Raw genomic sequence first — 20,825 nt, forward strand, 5'->3', positions numbered from 1 at the left:
GCCGAGCAGCCTCTGCCAAGTCTGCCAGGTTCCAATGTTCCATCTGAGGCTTTAGCTAAGTTCTGGACTCCTCTCAGAACTCTTGAGACCCTGGACGTTTCTACTCGATTACACAGGACGAATGACCTCTAACTGAGATGATTCAAATTGGGGATATACTTTTTACAAACTTAAAAATTATGTTTAGGAATTAATGACATGAGGAAATACTCATATTTTTGAATGGAAAACTCATGTTGCAAAATCGGACCTCGATTGTGTAAATGTATAAAGGCATTTTAAAAACGGAAAGAAATGTACCAAAACATTTACAGTAGCTATGGTGATAGAATAATGGGTTTTTGTTTTCTTTGTAATTTTCTGATTTCCCAGATGTTCTACATTGAACATGTAAGTATTTTATAATCAGGAAAACGTTTTTAAAACTCAATGCTGTTTGCCTTAGGACTTCAAAGAACTTTTTTAATGTAATAGAGCCAAAATTAACTACAAATTAATGATAGTTTTCTCTTGGTTTTCTTAGGGGCTAGGGCCATGACTTTCAAGCCAAGGTTTTCCTTGGGTAAGCAGATAGGATTCCTATGTGTAACTAAGTGTAGGCTAAAATTACACTGGAACCATTTATTATGTATACAAAGGGTAACCACCACCTTTGAAGGCTGGGCAGAACACTTGTGAGCTATTTTGATATTTCAGTCCAATGAAGGATCTAATGGCTTTCCTCATCACTCTCACCCCCAATAAAGAAAGAATCCCCCTTTTGTAGCAAGCTAAGGGTATCAGAGGGCTTATGCCTGTATTTATTTCTCCTGATTCAGATCTAGTACAATGTCAGGTATATAGTGATTTCTCAACAAATATTTGTTCGGGCTGCATATGCAAAAAAACAAAAACAAAAGCAAATATTTGTTCAGTGAGTGAATGTGTCTATCTCCTTAAATTTTTATATTTGGAAGATTAATACAAATAAAGAGAAGTGAACCAAATGTACATGTACAAATCAACAAATTATCAAAAAGCAAATACAGCTAGAACCCCACATATCTAAAGAAATGAAATATTCACTAGCTCTCTAGAAACTCCTCTTGTGTTCACTTGCAGTTGCTAACACTTTCTTCTCCCTAAATTAACCATGGTCCTGACTTCCAATAAGGTTTAGTTTTAACTTTGTGTGACTGGAATCTTACGTGTTCTTTTTGCTCAAATTTATGAAATTCATCCATGATTTTGTGTGTAGCTATTTTGATGCATAGGACAAGCTAGGGGTCGAATGTTTTTCCATATGAATTCCATTGTCTCAGCATAATTTATTGAAAAGTGACTTCTTTACTTATTGCTCTGTAATCCTACTTCTGTCATGGAATAAGTGTCCTTACATATATGGGTCTGTCTGTGCACCCTCTTTTCTGTCTCACTGACATATTTGTCTGTCTTCATGCCAACACCATGTTGTCTTAATGAAAATAGTCTTATAATAAGTCTTCATAGTTAGTAGTAGAAGTCCTCTTACTTTGTACAATAGATTTCTGGCTATTCTTGACCCTTTCTGTGTTCATATAAACTTGCAAATCAGCTTGTCAGTTTCCATAAAGTGGGATTCTAATTGGATTTGCATTGCATGTATACCTCCTTTTGGAAAGACTTGGCATATTTGTAATATTGTGTCTTCCATTCATGAACATGGCATATTCCTCCATTTATTTCCCTCTTCTTTCATATCTCTCAGTAAGATTTCATAGTTGTCTGTCTAAAAACCTTATACATATAATGTTAAGTTGATTTCGAGGTGTTTGGTCTTTGTTTTGTTTTTTGCTATTGTAAATTATATCTTTTTAACATTTATTTACCTGTTTGTTAGTATTATATCATAGTAAAATAATTGTGTATATTAATCTTGAATAGGCTAGTTTGTTAAACTTATTAATTACAATGATCTATCTGTGAATTATTTAGAATTTTCTACATAGACAACTATATTATTCATAAATAATGAGTTTTATTCCTTCCTTTCTAATCTTTATACCTTTTATTTCTTTTTCTTGCCACCAGGACCTTGAGTACAAAAACAAGTGACTATAGGATGAGTCCTTGTTTGGGGGGTTAAATTTTGCCCCCAAATGGGTACATCAAAGTCAGAAACCGCAGTATCTGTGAATGTGACCCTATTTCCAAATAGGGGGGTTTTTTTGCAGATGTAATCAAGTTGAGATCCTATTGAAGTAGGTTATGTGACTAGTGTCCTTGTAAAAAGAGGAGAGACAAAGAACCCCCCCCGGGGGAAGCACCATGTGAAGACAGAGAAAGAGATTGGAGTGGAACATCTATGAGTCAAGAAATGCCCGGGATAGCTGGCAACCACCAGAAGCCAAGAAGAGGCCAGGAAGGACCCTCCCCTAAGGAGAACATGGCCCTATCAGCACCTCATTTCGGACATCTAGCCTCCAGAACTGTGAGACAATACATTTTTGTTGTTTTAAATGATCCCAGTTTGTGGTACTTTGTTAATGGCAAGTCTAGGAAACTAATAATACACTCATCTGTCCTAATGCCAGAGGAAAAGCTTTCAATATTTTACCATTAAGTCTGATATTTGCTGAATATTCTTTTGAGTGAGGATATCCTTTTTCAACTTAAGAGAATTCCTTTTTAGTCCTGATTTGTTAAGAGGTTTTGTCACGGATTTGATCAACATCATATACTGAAAGCAACCAGAAAAATCACATGATTTTCCCTTACTCTGTTCATGTGAATTGCATTGCTTTTCAAATCTTCAGCCATCCTTGCTTTCAGGAATAAGCCCAATATATATTAACCTTTTTTTATATTGCTGTATATGTATATAAAGCAAACTTAACAAGAACTGAAAAAAGGCATTTCTTCTGAAATGAAGTTCAGGGAAAAATACCAGTAAATAAATTGATTTGGCTTTCCAGTTCAAGCCAAGCAAATCACCAGCTTTCCATTTTTATGTTAATGGGTAAGTTTGCTATTTTTGTTCAGAATATTTGGATCTATATTCACAAATCAGACCAGCTTAAAAATTTCCTTTTGGGGATTTCCTGTCAGTGTTGTTGTGTTTTTTTGGGCAGGGGGAGGGGTCAGGATTATTTTAGCACCTTAACATGAATTGGCAAATGGTAGGGGGTTTTGCTATGCTCTGAAAAGATTTGTGAATGATTGCCATTATTTCTGCCTTGATTGTTTCTTTCAAGCCGTCTGTGCCTAGAGTTTTCTTAATTGTAGTTTTAAAGTATAGGTTAATGTTTTTAATGATTGAAGGCTATTTAAATTTTGTATTCTGTCAATTTTTACATGTATATTTTGAGAAATTTACTTCATTTATATTTTTAAATTTATTTACATAAATTTGTTTAACACATCTTTTTATAATTTTGTAGGTCTGCAGAACTTACAGTAAAGGTTTTTTTCATTCCTGACATTGACTGTTTTTACCTTTTTTCTTTTTTTTTCAGCAGCTCTATCAAATGAGCTTAGGATTATAATATGTTTGATTTTATTTCATTAGTTTATGTCTTCATTCCTTCCTTCTCTTTCTTTGAGTTTAATTTCCTATGATTTTCTATCTCATTGAAATAGACTATTTTTTTTTCACTTAGCAGTATGCATTAACATTTCTTCCCTATCATTTAATGGCTTAATAACTCATTTGTTTTTTTATTGCTGGATAGCCCTCCATTGTATGCTATACCACTGTTTATCCATTTACCTACTAAAGGACAGCCCTTGATTGCTTCCAAGTTATGGAATTATGAAAAAAGACACTATTAACTCTGTATACAAGTTTTTACACAGGTGTAATTTTTCAATTTCTTTGGATAAACACCTTGTAGAGTGATTGCTGGATCATACGGTAAGAGTATGTTTCATTTCGTAAGAAACTGCTGCAATGTCTTCCATGGTGACCGTACCAGCAATGAGTGAGTTCCTGTCGCTCCACATCCTTGCCAGCATCTGGTGGTGGTAGTGTTTTCAATTTTAGCTATTCTAACAGGTGTGTGTGTGTGTGTGTGTGTGTGTGTGGCAGGGTTGCAGGGTGGGGAGGGTGGGTGTAGTAGTTTAGCTCTTAATGTTGTGTAAGCCGAATTCTTTTTTTTTTTTCCCTTAAATGCATGAATAACAACATTCCTGAGAAGAAAGAATCCTGAAAACAATGACACAAAGCTCTTAGGTTGTGTTTTTTTCCATTTGTTTAAACTAAAAACAAAACCAAGAATAAGTTACTCATTTCTCCCATCACCTACTCCCACTGCTGGCAATCACCATCTGTTCTCTGTATGAGATTAGTTTTTTGTTTGTTTGTTTGCTTTTGGTTTTTTTAAGATTCCCCCTATGAGAAATCATGTGATATTTGTCTTTCTCTCTGTGATTTATTTTCCTTAATTCATCAAATTTTTTAGCCTTTCTTCTTTTATATCTATGTGCAATTAAAATGATAAAATTCCCCTTAAGCAGCACAGCTTTAGATGCTTTCCACATCTAAAATTTTGATATGTAGTATCTTCGTTATCATTCAGTTCAGTTCAGTTCAGTCACTCAGTCATGTCCGACTCTTTGTGACCCCATGGACAGCAGCACACCAGGCCTCCCTGTCCATCACCAACTCCCAGAGTCCACCCAAACCCATGTCCATCCAGTCGATGATGCCATACAACCATCTGCTGTCTGTCATCCCCTTCTCCTCCTGCCATCAGTCTTTCCCAGCATCAGGGTCTTTTCCAATGAGTCAGCTCTTTGCATCAGGTGGCCAAAGTATTGGAGTTTCAGCTTCAGCATCAGTCCTTCCAATGAACACCCAGGACTGATCTCCTTTACAATGGACTGGTTGGATCTCCTTGCAGTCCAAGGGACTCTCAAGAGTCTTCTCCAACACCACAGTTCCAAAGCATCAATTCTTCTGTGCTCAGCTTTCTTTATAGTACAACTCTCACATCCATACATGACCACTGGAAAAACCATAGCCTTGACTAGACAGACCTTTGTTGGCAAAGTAATATCTCTGCTTTTTAATATGCTGTCTAGGTTGGTCATAACTTTCCTTCCAAGGAGTAAGCGTCTTTTAATTTCATGGCTGCAATCACCATCTGCAGTGATTTTGGAGCCCAGAAAAATAAAGTCAGCCACTGTTTCCACTGTTTCCCCATCTGTTTGCCATGATCATTCAGTTAAAAATATTTTCAAATTTACACTTAAAAAAAACTCATGTTGCTTAGAAGTATAGTTTATTTCCAAAACATAACTCTTGAACAATCCTATTATTAATAAGTCCTAGCTTAGTTTTATTGTGGTGAGAAAGCATACTCTTTATTATTTCATTCTTTTAAAACACTTGGAGACTTGATTTATGACGTAAGTTCTGGTCAGTTTGGGGGGGAAGCAGTTTCCTGTGTATTCAGTGCCTTCTGCCCTTGCTGGACTCAGTATTCTGTGTATGTCCATTAGATCGAGCTTGTTAATCCTGCATTTCATATCTCTATCATTCTTGACCTTTTATCTGCTTGTTATAAGGGTTATAAGAGTTACTATAGGAGTGTGTTAAAATTTCTCGTTATCACTATAGATTGTCAATTTCTCCTCATAGATTTGTAAATTTTTCTTCATGTGTTTTAAGGCAACTTTACTATTTATGAGTGCAAAAAAATGCAATACTATTTTTTGATAAATTGAATTTTTTGTAATTATTAAGTATCACTCTTTACTTCTGGTAATGCTTTCAGCCTTGAAGTCTGAACTATAACTCACCATCTTTCTTTTGGCTACTGAATGCATGGTTTATCTTTTACTATGATTCTACTTTTAATCTATGTCCTTATATTTCAATATATCTCTTGTAAATAGCATAAGTTGTTTCTTTAATAAAGTTTGGTATCTTTGTCTTAGGTAGAATATATAGCCTGTTTACGTTTAATGCATTTACTTCATGTTTTGATTTAAATACAATGTCTTCATATTTTATTTCTATTGGTACCCTATTTTATGTTTCGCTTTCTCCCTTTTCTTGCCTTACTCTGATTTGACGGAACAGATTTTAGTATTCTGAATTCCTCCTATACTAGTCTGATATTTACTCATCCTTTTAATACTCTTTCAGTAGTCTTATTAGAGATTATAGCATGCGATCTTGATTTTTCAAAGTTACTTGTTTTATACTCTTTCTGGATAATATAAAACCTCAGGACGCTTAATTCTATTTGCTTTCATGTAATTTTGTGTAGGTGTAGTCATGAATTTTATTTTTATCCCTACAACTCATAATCAGTTCAGTTCAATTGCTCAGACAACTCTTTGTGACCCCATGGACTGTATCATGCCAGGCTTCCCTGTCCATTACCAATTCCCGGAACTTACTCAAACTCATGTCTGTTGAGTCAGTGATGCCATCCAACCATCTCATCCTCTGTCATTCCCTTCTCCTCCTGCCATCAGTCTTTCCCAGCATCAGGGTCTTTTCCAATGAGTCAGCTCTTCACGCCAGATGGCCAAAGTATTGGAGTTTCACCTTCAGCATCAGTCCTTCCAATGAATATTCAGGACTGATTTCCTTTAGGATGGACTGGTTGGATCTCCTTGCAGTCCAAGGGACTCTCAAGAGTCTTCTCCAACACCACAGTTCAAAAGCATCAATTCTTCGGCACTCAGCTTTCTTTATGGTCCAACTCTCACATCCTTACATGACTACTGGAAAAACCATACCTTTGACTATGTGGACCTTTGACAGCAAAGTAATGTCTCTGCTTTTTAATGTGCTGCCTAGGTTTGTCATAGCTTTTCTTCCAAGGAGCAAGTGTCATTTAATTTCATGGCTACAGTCACCATCTGCAGTGATTTTGGAGTCCCCCTCAAAATAAAGTCTCTCACTGTTTCCATTGTTTCCCCTTCTGTTTGCCATTAAGTGATGGGACCAGATGCCGTGATCTTCGTTTTTTGAACGTTGAGTTTGAAGCCAGCTTTTTCACTCTCCTCTTTCACTTTCATCAAGAGGCTCTTCAATTTCCTCCTTGCTTTCTGCCCTAAGGATGGTGTTATCTGCATATCTGAGATTATTGATATTTCTCCTAGCAATCTTGATTCCAGCTTGTGCTTCATCCAGCCCAGCATTTTGCATGATGCATATGAGTTCAACAAGCAGGGTGACAATATACAGCCTTGATGTATTCCTTTCCCAATTTGGAACCAGTCTGTTGTTCCATGTCTGATTCTAACTGTTGCTCTTGACTTGCATACAGGTTTCTCAGGAGGCAGGTAAGGTAGTCTGGTATTCTCATATCTTGAAGAATTTTCCACAGTTTGTTGTGATCCACACAGTCAAAGGCTTTGGTGTAGTCAGTAAAGCATAAGTAGATGTTTTTCTGGAACGCTGTTGCTTTTTTGATGATCCAACAGATGTTGGCAATTTGATCTCTGGTTCATCTGCCTTTTCTAAATCCAGCTTGAACATCTGGAAGTTTTCAGTTCATGCACTGTTGAAGCCTCACTTGGAGAATTTTGAGCATTATTTTGCTAGCGTGTGAGATGAGTGCAATTGTGCGGTGGTTTGAACATTCTTTGGCGTTCCCTTTCTTTGGGATTGGAATCAAAACTGACCTTTCCAGTCCTGTGGCCACTGCTGAGTTTTCCAAATTTGCTGGTTGGACCTAAATCAAATCCCTTATGATTATACAGTGGAAGTAACAAGTAGATTCAAGGGATTAGATCTGATAGAGTGCCTGAAGAACTATGGATGGAGATTCATGACATTGTACAGAAGGCAGTGATCAAGACCATCCCCAAGAAAAAGAAATTAAAAGAGGCAAAATGGTTGTCTGAGGAGGCCTTGCAAATAGCTGAGAAAAGAGAAGCTAAAGGCAAAGGAGAAAAGGAAAGATATATCCATTTGAATGCAAAGTTCCAAAGAATAGCAAGGAGAGATAAGAAAGCCTTCCTCAGTGATCAATGCAAAGAAATAGAGGAAAACAATAAAATGGAAACTAGAGATCTCATCAAGAAAATTAGAGCTATCAAGGGAACTTTTCAGAAGATGCTATGAAGATGCTATTAAGAAAAGGTGGCAAGAATAAACAGAACTATACAAAAAACATCTTCACGACCCAGATAATCATGATGGTGTGATTACTCACCTAGAGCCAGATATCCTGGAATGCAAAGTCAAGTGGGCCTTAGGAAGCATCACTACGAACAAAGCTAGTGGAGGTGATGGAATTCCATTGAGTTATTTCCAATCCTAAAGATGATGCTGTTAAAGTGCTGCACTCAGTATGCCAGAAAATTTGGAAAACTCAGTATTGTCTAATAAAATCATATACATTTATATTTATCCAAATATTTGCATTGTCTTTGCTCTTATTATTTCCTGTACTTCTAACACTACACGTTGATCATTTTCCTCCTGCCTAAAGAATTCTATTTGGTATTTCCTTAAGTGCTAGTCTGCTGGTAAGAAATTATTTTATTTTTATCTGGAAATGTCATTCCTGAAGGATATTTTTGCCCAGTATAAAATTATTTTCATTCAACAGTATGAACATGTCATTTCTTTTGACTTCTCATTTCCATTATCTCTATTGAGAAATCTGCTATTACTCCTTTGAAAGCAATCTGTCCTTTTAAAATCTAGATGATTTTAATATCTTTCTATATTATATTTTCAAAGCAGTTATATTAGAATTTGCTTAAGTAAAGATTTCTTTTTATTTATCCTGCTTGGGATTCATGGACTTCCCTTGTAGCTCAGTCTGTCAAGAATCTGCCTGCAATGCAGGAGACCCAGGTTCAATTCCTGTATTGGGAAGATACTCTGGCAAAGGAACCGGCAACCCACTTCAGTATTCTGCCTGGAGAATCCCATCTACAGAGGAGCCTGGCAGACTACAGTCCATGGGGTCACAAGAGTCAGACACAACTTAGCGACTAAACCACCACTACCTAGGTTTGTCATGGCTATTCTTCGAAGGAGCAAGTCTTTGGGCTTCCCTTGTGGCTCAGCTGGTAAAGAATCAGCCTGCAGTGCAGGAGACCTGGGTTCGATCCCTGGGTTGGGAAGATTGCCTGGAAAAGGGGACCACTACCCACTCCAGTATTCTAGCCTGGAGAATTCCACGGACTGTATGGTACATGGGGTCACAAAGAGTCGTACACGATAGAGTGACTTTCCCTTCACTGGGATTCATAGGGCTTAATTCTGTGACTTCTTGTCGCTTAACAATTTTAGAAAAGTTTCAGTCATTCAAAAATCACTTATAAGCTGTGCCACTACCTAAAGCAATTAGTTTCATTTGTGTGCATTCCTTCATGGTCTCTTTCACATGTTTCTAAAGCATTTTTGTGGTACAATAGTGGTGTAAATTGTATAATTTAAATAACAGATAAAAGGTAAGATTGATATAAAATGTATACAGTATATATTGCATCTATGCAAATGTATTGCATTTATGAAATGTGAAAAGGATTTACTAGTGTGTCGGCAGTTATCTTTTGTAGTATTAAAGAAAACTGGAGGTTTATATTTGTAGCTTGCCACTTTTGTTGTAGTTTTGATTCATCATAAAGAGTGTTGTGTTTCATTTACTAATGATTTATGAGTACCAGAGAGTACAGTTTTATCTTATTTAGGTTTTTTCGTAGTATATCATAAGCAAGTTTTACATTTCTGCTGCTTTTAACATAAATATGGCTCTCAAAGCTACCTCTCAGTGTCATTCAAAACATTTTATTTCTTTGCCATTGTGTTACTTTTTTCCTCATTTATAAATGACACCTTAGTTGAGTCAAATGTTACTTTCCCTCAAACTACAAAGAAGCTTTGCTAAATTAAATTCATGTTTAGAAAACAAATGCTGAAAACACCAACACAGTATACTATGCATATATATGGAATTTAGAAATGTGGTAATGATAACCCTATATGCAAGACAGAAAAAGAGACACAGATGTATAGAACAGACTTTTGGACTCTATGGGAGAAGGCGAAGGTGGGATGATCTGAGAGAACAGCATCGAAACATGTATATTATCAAGTGTGAAACAGATTGCCAGCCCAGGTTGGATGCATGAGACAAGTGCTCGGGGCTGGTGCACTGGGATGACCCAGAGGGACGGGATAGGGAGGGAGGTGGAAGGGGGGTTCAGGATGGGGAACACATGTAAATCCATAGCTGATTCATGTCAAAGTATGGCAAAAACCACTACAATATTGTAAAGTAATTAGCCTACAACTAATAAAAATAATTGGAAAAAATAAAAAGAAATATGGGTTAGGTTCCCATTTAGTTCCAATCAAGCTAATGTTTCTACACAACAGGTTGGTTAATAAATAAAGACATAATATTGGGAAAACCAGGGTTCAAAATCACCTCAAATTTCTGAAAAAGTACCTGAATTCAATAAAGGGAAATTTAATAAAGTTGATCCTGAACTCCTCAAAAAAAAAAAAAAATGCTGAAGGCTTTTGTTAATTACTGCATTTGAATGGTGGGTTTTTGCCTGGAAAATTCCTTTCAGTTGTTGGGATGAGGGTGAAGTCACCTTAAATCACCAAGAGTTGCTAGGGTCTGGCTAGGACTCAGTATTGGAGTGAAGTCACTGGGACTCTCTTACTGTTTCCATCTTTAATGTGCATAGCACATTTTTTTCTGGAGCTAATTATTTACTCAAATGTTCTCCCTTCACGGACCACCCACGCCAAACCTCAGTGACGAAGTCTTCAAGGAATTAGAAGGTCAACTTGCCTTTCTTCTCACCTTCCCAGAGCTCCTCTGCTGGCCAGAAGAGAAGCGGGAGCATTGACTTCTGTTGACATTTACCTACGTTAGGCACTGGGGTAAAAAAACGAAGATTTGAAGAGCCTTGGTTCCTGCCCTCAAGGAGCTTCAGAGGTAGAATGTGTATATGAAATGGGATTAAACTATATAAAGTGATTTTTCTTTCATGCCAGTCAATGGTTCTGAGAGGATGAGGTGGAGATCAAGCCCATTAAAAATGACTGTGGAGGGGCAATCTCACCTTCATTGAGTTCCTACTGTGTGCAAGTTCCTGTGAGCAGAGGATTATTAGAAACATATAAAACTGAGGAACTGAAGTTCATCTGAAACTTTAATATGCCTGTTTCTATGAATTTCAAGTGTGAAATTACACAATTATCTAACTTAAAGTCAGTGGCCACAAATGTTTAATTTAGGGAACATAGAACAAACTGTGGAAAATTCTTCAAGAGATGGGAATGGCAGACCACCTTACCTGCTTCCTGAGAAACCTGTATGCAGGTCACGAAGTAACAGAACTGGATATGGAACAAAAGACTGGTTTCAAATTGGGAAAGGAGTATGTCAAGGCTGTATATTGTCACCCTGCTTATTTAAGCTATATGCAGAGTACATCATGAGAAATGCCAGACTGGATGAAGCACAAGCTGGAATCAAGATTGCAGGGAGAAATGTCAGTAACTTCAGATACGCAGATAACACCATGCTTATGGCAGAAAGTGAAGAGGAACTAAAGAGCTTCTTGATGAAAGTGAAAGAGGAGAGGGAAAAATCTGGCTTGAAACTCAACTTTCAAAAAATGAAAATCATGACATCCAATCCCATCACTTCATGGCAAATAGATGGGGAAACAATGAAAACAACGAGAGACTTTATTTTCTTGTGCTCCAAAATCACTGCAGATGGTGACTGCAGCCCTGAAATTAAAAGACGCTTGCTCCTTGGAAGAAAAGCTATGACAAACCTAGGCAGCATATTAAAAAGCAGAGATATTACTTTGCCAACAAAGGTCCATGTAGTCAAAGGTATGGTTTTTCCAGTAATCATGTATGGATGTGAGAATTGAACCATAAAGAAAGCTGAGCACTGAAGAACTGATGCTTTTGAACTGTAGTGTTGGAGAAGACTCTTGAGAATCCCTTGGACAGCAAGGAGATCAAACCAGTCCATCCTAAAGGAAATCAGTCCTGAATATTCATTGGAAGGACTGATGCTGAAGGTGAAACTCCAATACTTTGGCCACCTGATGCGAAGAACTGACTCATTGGAAAAATCTCTGATGCTGGGAAAGACTGATGGCAGGAGGAGAAGAGGATGACAGAGGACCAAATGGTTGGATAGCATCGCCAGCTCAATGGACATGAGTTTGAATAAGCTCCAGGAGATGGTGAAGAACAGGGAAGCCTGGCATACTGCAGTCCATGGGGTTGCATAGAGTTGGACATGACTGAGCAACTGAACAAGAAGAAGCATAGTTGGGTTTGAGTATGATGATTGGGAAGGGGTGAGAAGTGGAGAGCAAGTGAATATGGTTCTTGCAACTTAGAGTGAAAAACGAGATTGAATAAACACTGATTATATTCCAGAAATTAGGGGAAATCTATTTACTTGAGAGAACTAAAATTGAATGCTATGAAACCCTGATGATTCTTGTTGCATGCTGCATTGATCTGAGTGCTGAATGTGTCTAACTTGACAGGTTCAGGCAACCTTTCCAAAAAATTCTTTGGAAAAAATCAATTATTTAATTGACCTATATATGTTTGCTCCTTTTATCACTATTATTTACTATTCACCTAGGCTGCCAACTCTTAAACAATCTTGGTACAGATGTTTGGTCCTAAACCTCAGCAGATAGATGTGTTTTATGTAACAGTTACGGAGTCCATTAACATGAAGCACTAAAGCGCAAAAAGAAACGAAAGAGATTTATAAGCATGTGAAGTACCCTTACCAGAGACAGTTGAAGTAATAAATCCAAAGTCAGAGGAACATTTATGAAGTTATTGCAAGCAGATTTATCTACTTCAAAACATGTTTTGTGGGACTGAAACATACCATCTACTATGCTTAATTTAAAAGGTAAAATCTACAAATTGACTCTCATTTATTGGTTTAACGGTATCTCCCTATATTTAAGGAAACTTAACTGTTGCAGAAGAGAGAAATCTCTGTTTAAATATTTCTCTGTCATGTGCATTCTTGGAAATAGAAATTGCCCTAATGATTTTTCTTTAAAAATTCAAAATTTGGGAAAGCTTAAATTATTAGCATTTTTAAGTGACTTTATTTTTTTTTCTTTTTTCATTTATTTTTATTAGTTGGAGGCTAATTACTTTACAGTATTGTAGTGGTTTTTGCCATACACTGACGTGAATCAGCCATGGATTTCCATGTGTTCCCCATCCTGATCCCCCCTCCCCCTTCCCTCCCCATCCCGTCCCTCTGGGTCTTCCCAGTGCACCAGCCCTGAGCACTTGTCTCATGCATCCAACCTGGGCTGGTGATCTGTTTCACACTTGGTAATATACATGTTTCGATGCTATTCTCTCAGATAATCCCACCCTCGCCTTCTCCCACAGACTCCAAAAGTCTGACTTTAAAAGACTTCTAGCACTACTGTTTCGTAGAAATACTCAATTCTGAGCCCAAGTGCTGGTAACAACATTAGTCTAGAGGGCAACTTTTTCTTGGCTGCAACTAGAGATATTATTAGCGTCTTCAGAAGCAAACATCGTCTCCCCCACCAAAAAAAAGTTGGCAAAGTGAAATGGTGGCATTTGTCTCCTCGTTAAAACATCAGACTGACAAAGTCCATGTACTACTCAGTTTCAAAAAGTCCCAGCTCTTTTAAACACTGGCATTCTTATCATTTTGTGCATTCAGGGCTGACTGCTGGCTAACAATGTCTGTGTGGATTTCTCCTTGAATATCTTTCCCCATCAACTGATAAGCCAGTCGCTCCTAGGATTTCTGGTCAAGAGCAGTGCTCAAGAAAGAAAGCTGATAGTACATATTTGAAATTGTTGCAGTCCACATTCCTTCTCTTCTTGTTCTGTTTATTTGTTTCTTACTTTCTATTTGAAGGTAGGTCTAAAGGCTACTTATTGTGCTTTCAGATTGAGATGGCCAGGGCACAGAGTGGCAGTTTCATACGCTTTCCTTGGGGAGGAAAGACACTGACACTGTAAATCTCGCCTTTATTTGCTGTCGTAGGGCTAATCCATGGCCATAAAATTAGAGTCAAGTATAAAATAAATGGCAAGCCACTGTGTTCCCATCAATCTATACAAATAAGCTAATGTATTATTTTAGGAGTGAAAACAATACTCTTAATAGCTCCTTAAATATGTGTTTAAGTTCCAGTATGTGCGAATTTATTTTTACAATAAAAATGTTAGGATTAAGGAAAATAGAAAAAAATAATCAAAGTCCTGTTCTCTCAAAAGACGAACCTTCAGTGCTTTGTTGATTTTCCTTAGACTTTTGGTTATTTTGCTCATCTAACTTTTTATTTTTCATTGCATTTGATTAATATAATACTCTCTGGGATGTCTTTTTAATGTTTATTTATTTAGTTAGCCTGCAGTAGGTCTTCATTGCTGTATCTGGGATTTCTCTAGTTGCAGTGTGCGGGTTTCTCATTGCGGCGAATTGACAGGTGGATTCTTTACCATCGGACCGCCAGAGAAGTCCTGAGATGTCTTTTACGATCATGTGTAAGTCATGACTTTAAAATGCTTTTGGAAGACAGAAGATGGTTTACAGAAATAAAAAAGTGTTCAGTACTCTCTCCTGTCACAACAAAGACATTGTTCAAAAGAAAAGATTTTCAGATCTTGCAACCACTGCAGTCATTTTCTTTTTTTTTTTAATTTGTTTTTAATTGGAGGATGATTGCTTTAGAATGCTGTGTTGGTTTCTGCCATACAACAATGTGAATCTGCCAAAAGTATACACAGGTCCCCACCCCCCACCCCATCCCATCCCTCCAGCTTGTCACAGAGCACCAGTTTGAGGCTGTCTGTGTCAAACACACAAACTGCCCCTGGCTATCTCTCTTACATATGGTAGTGTATATGTCTCAGTGCTACTCCCTCAATTCATCCCACCCTCTTCCTACCCTTCTGTGTTCCCAAGTCTGTCCTCTGTGTCTCTGTCTCTATTCCTGCCCTGCAAATAGGTTCATCAGCACCATTTTTCTAGATTCTATATATGTACATTAATAATGATATTTGTTTTCTCTTTCTGACTTACTTCACTCTGTATAACAGGCTCTAGGTTCATCTACCTCACTAGAACTGACTCAAATTTATTCCTTTTTATGGCTGAGTAATATTCCATTGCTTAAATGTACCACAACTTCTTTATCCATTCATCTGTCAATGGACATCTAGGTTGCTTCCACGTCCTGGCTTTTGTAAATAGTGCTGCAATGAACATTGGGGTATGTGTGTCTTTTTCAATTATGGTTTTCTTGGGGTGTGTGCCCAGGAGTGGCATTGCTTTGTCATATGGTAGTTTTCAGTCATTTTTCAAAAGTAGCAAGTGAAAACGGAATTTGAAATGGATGTAGAAAGAAGGGAGAAGAATCCCCGGTCCAGGCAGGCCCAGGTGTGGAGAGTCACCCATTTCTCAGGTGAGTCCTCTGAGCCCACCTATTCTTGGGGTGATACCAGCTCCTTGCACACCTGAGTGCCTCCTCTGAGGTGCTGCCAGCACCAACCAGACCCAGCTTCCATCCAGCGCCTCCCAGCCTGACAGAGAATAGTGATGTCTGGGGAAGGAAAAGAACTCCATGCAGGGTCGCCAGCAGCCTGGAGGGGAAAGCCCGCTGGGGCTGCCAGCCAAGGACTTCCCTGCAGGGACAGCCACACTTGGTCTGTTCTCAAGCATTGGCCAGATGAAAGATTTTAAATAGGGGAGGAGGGAGGATTTTTTAGCTCTCTTTCTACCAAGGACCCATCATAAACTGATCTCAAAGATCTGAAAAGCCCCTGAGATTTACAATGAATGAAGGAATGTGCCAGAGACGCTTGAAAACTATGACATTTTCAGTAACAGGAGTCTATAGAGTCCATTATGGCTCAACGTAGGTCCTGGAATTCTAGACCCTGGTGGCTTGGAGAGGGGCTTTCTGAAGGTAATATTTATGTTATGAGTGGATGACTTTTCAGCTAAAATTCAAAAAAATTAGGCGGTTACTAATTCCATCATAAAGTGGTTACTGAAAATTCTTGCCTTCAATGACAGTTATAGAAAAATAGTTTTTCAGTTTTTCTGAATAAAAAAAAACCAGTGGGAAATTATTAATCACAATGATGATTGTGTTTGCCTTGTTAAGATGAGTACTGAGCTTGGAATTTCTGGGTCATCACTGAATCCTCAATTGTGCCAGTTTTAAATTTATTGACGTGTGATGGAACATTTAATAACAATAAATCCTGTCCCCCTACCCCTCCCCTTCCCCCACTTCCCAGGAAGCACTCTCTTTTTTCGGACTATGTTTTTCTCCAGATGTGTGCCCAGCAGTAGGATTGCAAGGTCATATGGTAGATCTGTTTTTAATTTTTTAAGGGACCTCTAGACTGTTCTCCATAGTGGCTGTACCAGTTTACATTCCCATCAACAGTGTAGGAGGGTTCTCTTCTCTCCACTCCCTCTCCAGCATTTATTGTTTGTAGATTTTTTTTTTTTTATGTTAACCATTCTGTTCAGTATGAGGTGATATCTCATTGTAGTTTTGATTTCTATTTCTCTAATAAGTAGTGATGTTGAACATCTTTTCTTGTGCCTCTTGGCCATCTGGTCTTCCTTGAAGCAATGTCTATTTAGGTCTTCTGTGCATATTTTGGTTGGGTTTTTGGTTGGTTTGTTTTGATGATATTAATCCTCATGAGCAGTTTGTAAATTTTGGAAATTAAATGTTTGTTGATCACATCACTTATAAGTATTTTCTCCCAATCTGTGGGTTGTGTTTTCATTTTGTTTATGCTTGGAGGCACTCCCTTTTTTTAATATGACTTTGGGGCTCATTTCATCCAGAGGTGGTATTCATTTCTCCTCTCCATTGAATTTGGACTGGCTTTGACCAATAAAATGTGGTGAAAGTGAGGTGATTTGAGTTTGTAAGCCTTGGTCTTCCATGGTCTCGCAGTGAAGCACTGAGAGAGATGGCTGTCTGTCAGCCTGAGGCAGCGGGTCTAACCTATAGGAGACTATGCAGTTGTATAAAGTATATAGTGTAAGATTATATGATAACCATGATACTTCTATAAATAACCACTTCAGTCAGCTCAAATGGAGCAGAATCAGGCAACCACAGCCCTCACCAACTGCCAAACACATGAGTTTTGGCTGTGTTGACTGCCCACCCAGCCACCCAGCCAAATGCATGCAGCTGTGTGGGGGAACAAAAACAAGACCAGCAGAGAAACTGCCTGACCAGCTTACAGAAGTGTGAAAGATAGTAAGTTGTTTTTAGAAGACACTAAGTTTTGGGGGTGATTTTGTTATGTAGTAATAAATAACTGATTCAACTCATCAAACCTTTTAACCTGTAATTGTGGTAATAAGAGCTCAATTGCTTAAGGGAATTCCTTGTAATTTATCTGCAATTTTCTATTGTTCCTCAGGCAGAGAGTTGGGCTCCCTGGGTAAGGAAAGCTGTTTACTTTCTTTTTCTTCTTCTTTCTTTCTTTCTTCATTTTTACTACTTTTAAAATTGAAGTATAGTTAATTTACAGTTTTAGTTTCAGGTGTATAGCAGAGTAATTCAGATATATGTATATATATTCTTTTTCAGATTCTTTTCCTTCATAGATTATTACAAGATATTGAATATAGTTCTCTCAGGTAACTTAGTAGCCTCCTACTGCACGGTTCTTGCCTGGAGAATCCCATGGACAGAGGACCCTGGCGGGCTACTGTGGGGTTGCAGAGTTGGACACGACTGAGCAGCTTTCACTCACTCACTCACCACAGGCTTGCCTATTCTCATTTCAGTGGCACAATATATAGCACATCTCTTGAATATAGTCAGTGACCTTTTCTCCTTGTGGCATGAGGAAATGATATCTCCTACCCAAATATCAGAGAGATGTTTCAGAGATTATTCTTTGGATCACTCGTTTTAAGAATAAAGTAACTTTCACTCTGAGTAAGCTAATGTCAGATCATGAATACATTTTGATTTAAGTTGTAAAATGAATCAGAAGTCATTTGTTTCAGTCAGCCAATATATCATTAAAAAATATTTCCATTCCGAGTGTTACTTTATAAGTAAGATAAAGTAAAGCCAATGAGAAGAAATGAACACAAATCAGAGTTACGTTATTGCTTCTGATGAGGTAAACCCTGTGCAGAGGAATTATCCAGGAGCAGGTGTTCTCTGATTGACAGGTGGGGGTGGCGTTTTTGAAAGGGAAAAAACCTTATGAGGTGAGGAAGGGTACTGCAGTAAAACATAGTTTGTCTGAAGCCCAGGCATTTGACCATCACTGAGGGATGTCTTTCCATCATGCCTGCCATCAGCTGCATCTACCTGAAGGGAGAATGCCCAAACTTGGAGACTACCCTAAACTTGGGGCGTCACCTTTATACTCTTTGTCGATAACAATGCAGTAAATTTGCTTTAAATAATAATCTATGTGACTGAAGATAATTCATAAACTCTCTCCTCTTGCCCAGATTCTTCTAGCTAATTCTGTGATGCTATTTGCAAGTCCCAGTGGCCCAGGCATCTGACATTGACTCTTCAGCAGGTCTCTTTGTGAAACTTAGAGGAGGGAAACCTAAGAGAAAGCGCAGGGTGGTGTACATGACAGTTATTTGGCACGTCTCACATTTTAATTCCTACTTCTTTCATGAACTGGCGCTGAGAAAGTCATTGCTTTGAGGGACTACCTTTCAGGTTTCCACACAAGGAGCCACGTATGTTAACTGCATAACTGTAGATTATAGTAGATTTCAGCTGTCCTACAGGAATCTATAGGTTAATGTGCATCTGAAATATTATAATAAAGACTTTAGTTGTTTTACATAATATGTAAGGGGACTGATCAGAGTTTGTTTATATCAAACAGTAAAATGTCATAGATTATTTTCAACTTTTATTACTACATGTATTGATATCAGGGTTTTCTCTTGGAACTGTCTCTCCCCTTAATTGTTTGATTGCCATTTTAGGGAGATTTCATCTACATTTATCCTTTTTTTCCACCTAGTCATTTCTATTTTCTCTGTTGGAAGTTGAAACATATAACATCATATACAATAAATCAATTTTTTTCTTTTCTCTCCTCCTTTTCTGAACATTTCTTGCCTTTAAAATTCAGTACCTCTGGTCGTTATCTCATAGTTTTATCTGACATGGCTACTTTAGCTAATTAAAGTGGTTATTTATATAATAAGTATCATAGTTATCTTTACTATGTAACCTTGAATTAAATACTTTACACAGTTTGCACAAATATTTTTACAGAGTAGAAAAGAACACAATAGAGCTTCCCAGATGGTATAACAGACTGAACACATTTGTCTAATTTTACTCCCTCCTGATAACCTGTGAAAACTATAGTAACGTGATTTAAAATAAAAAAATAAACTCAGCAGGGCCAGATACAGTAGGGGAGAAGGGCAATAGTTTTGCAAATCAGAAAGCGGATGGACAGGAGGCATCTTTAAAAATGCAGGAAACCGAATTCTAAGCCCGGACTAGAGAAAGCTGGGAACCAACCTGATTTCTTTGCATAGTCGGTCCTCAGAAGGCAATGCAGGGGCTTCTGGAAGAGGAGATTTGAAGTGAGGAGGGGTGAGGAAGTCTGGTGGGAGCTGTTGTGGAGGTGCGTAGATTTCATGCCTTGCTGCCTCTTCATCCTGGGAACCAGCGCCTTGTCCAGCCCTGCAGAACACCGGAGGTTTCTTCCCTGCAGATGGGAAACTGAGGCTGTCTGGTCTGGGGGTGGGAGTACCATACAATGCTAAGGGTGGGATTTATTGTTGTTCAGTTGCTCAATCATGTCCAACTCTTTGAGACCCTGTGGACCTCAGCATACCAGGCTTCCCTGTCCTTCATCATCTCTCAGAGCTGATAGGGCTACTGTGTCAAAACAGGGAAATTAGGCATTTGTGCTCTGGATGACGATTCCTTTCAACATTTTTCCCATTTAACTCTCAGTACAAGAAGTCAGCTGTTGACCTTCTAGACAAGAGAGAGAGAAAAGTATTCCAGCTGGAAACTGATCAGCCCTAGAGGGAAGACCTGGGGGCTTCCCTTGTAACTCAGTCAATAAAGAATCTGCCTGCAATGCTGGAGACCTGGGTTCAATTCCTGGGTCAGGAAGATTCCCTGGAAAAGGAAATAGCAACCCACTCCAGTATTCTTGCCTGGAGAATCCCCATGGACATAGGAGCCTGGCAGGCTACAGTCCATGGGATCGCAAGAGTCAGACACGACTTAGCGACTAAACCACCACCACCAGAGGAAAGACTTAAACCTTACTAACATCAAAAGTTCCCCAACAAACAACCTAGCCAGATCATTCTACATTGAAGGGCAGTATGGATAAGCCTAAACCAAACCTTTCAAAACTTCCAATCAGCTTTCTGTCTCCTCATATTAAACATAAGTAGACCATTAAGGATTGCCAGATATTTGCAGGATATTATGCACATTGAAGACAGAAGTTAAAATGATGCAACAGGTTAAAATGCAGCTTGGGGGAATCAGAAGCAATGCAAAGAAAATAAAACAATGAACAACATACTAAAAGATCATTAGTATCCTCAGAGAGTTAAAAGAAGACACCACATTCTGAAAACAAATGCTGTTAGGCAAAAGCAAACAAATGTAACAAACACTGAAAACGCAAACATTTTCAAAGAACAAAACACAATTTTTAGAAATTAAAAGCATAATAGCAGAAATTATATTAGTGTTGGAATTAGAAATGTTGGTAAAGTTGAATAAATTTTCTGAAAAATACAGAAAAAAAGACAAGAGGAAGAAAGCACCAAAAAATAGTTCCAGAAAATTTTCCTAGAATCGAA

The sequence above is a fragment of the Cervus canadensis genome, chromosome 4 (assembly GCF_019320065.1).
Source record: "Cervus canadensis isolate Bull #8, Minnesota chromosome 4, ASM1932006v1, whole genome shotgun sequence".
Classification (NCBI taxonomy): domain Eukaryota; kingdom Metazoa; phylum Chordata; class Mammalia; order Artiodactyla; family Cervidae; genus Cervus; species Cervus canadensis.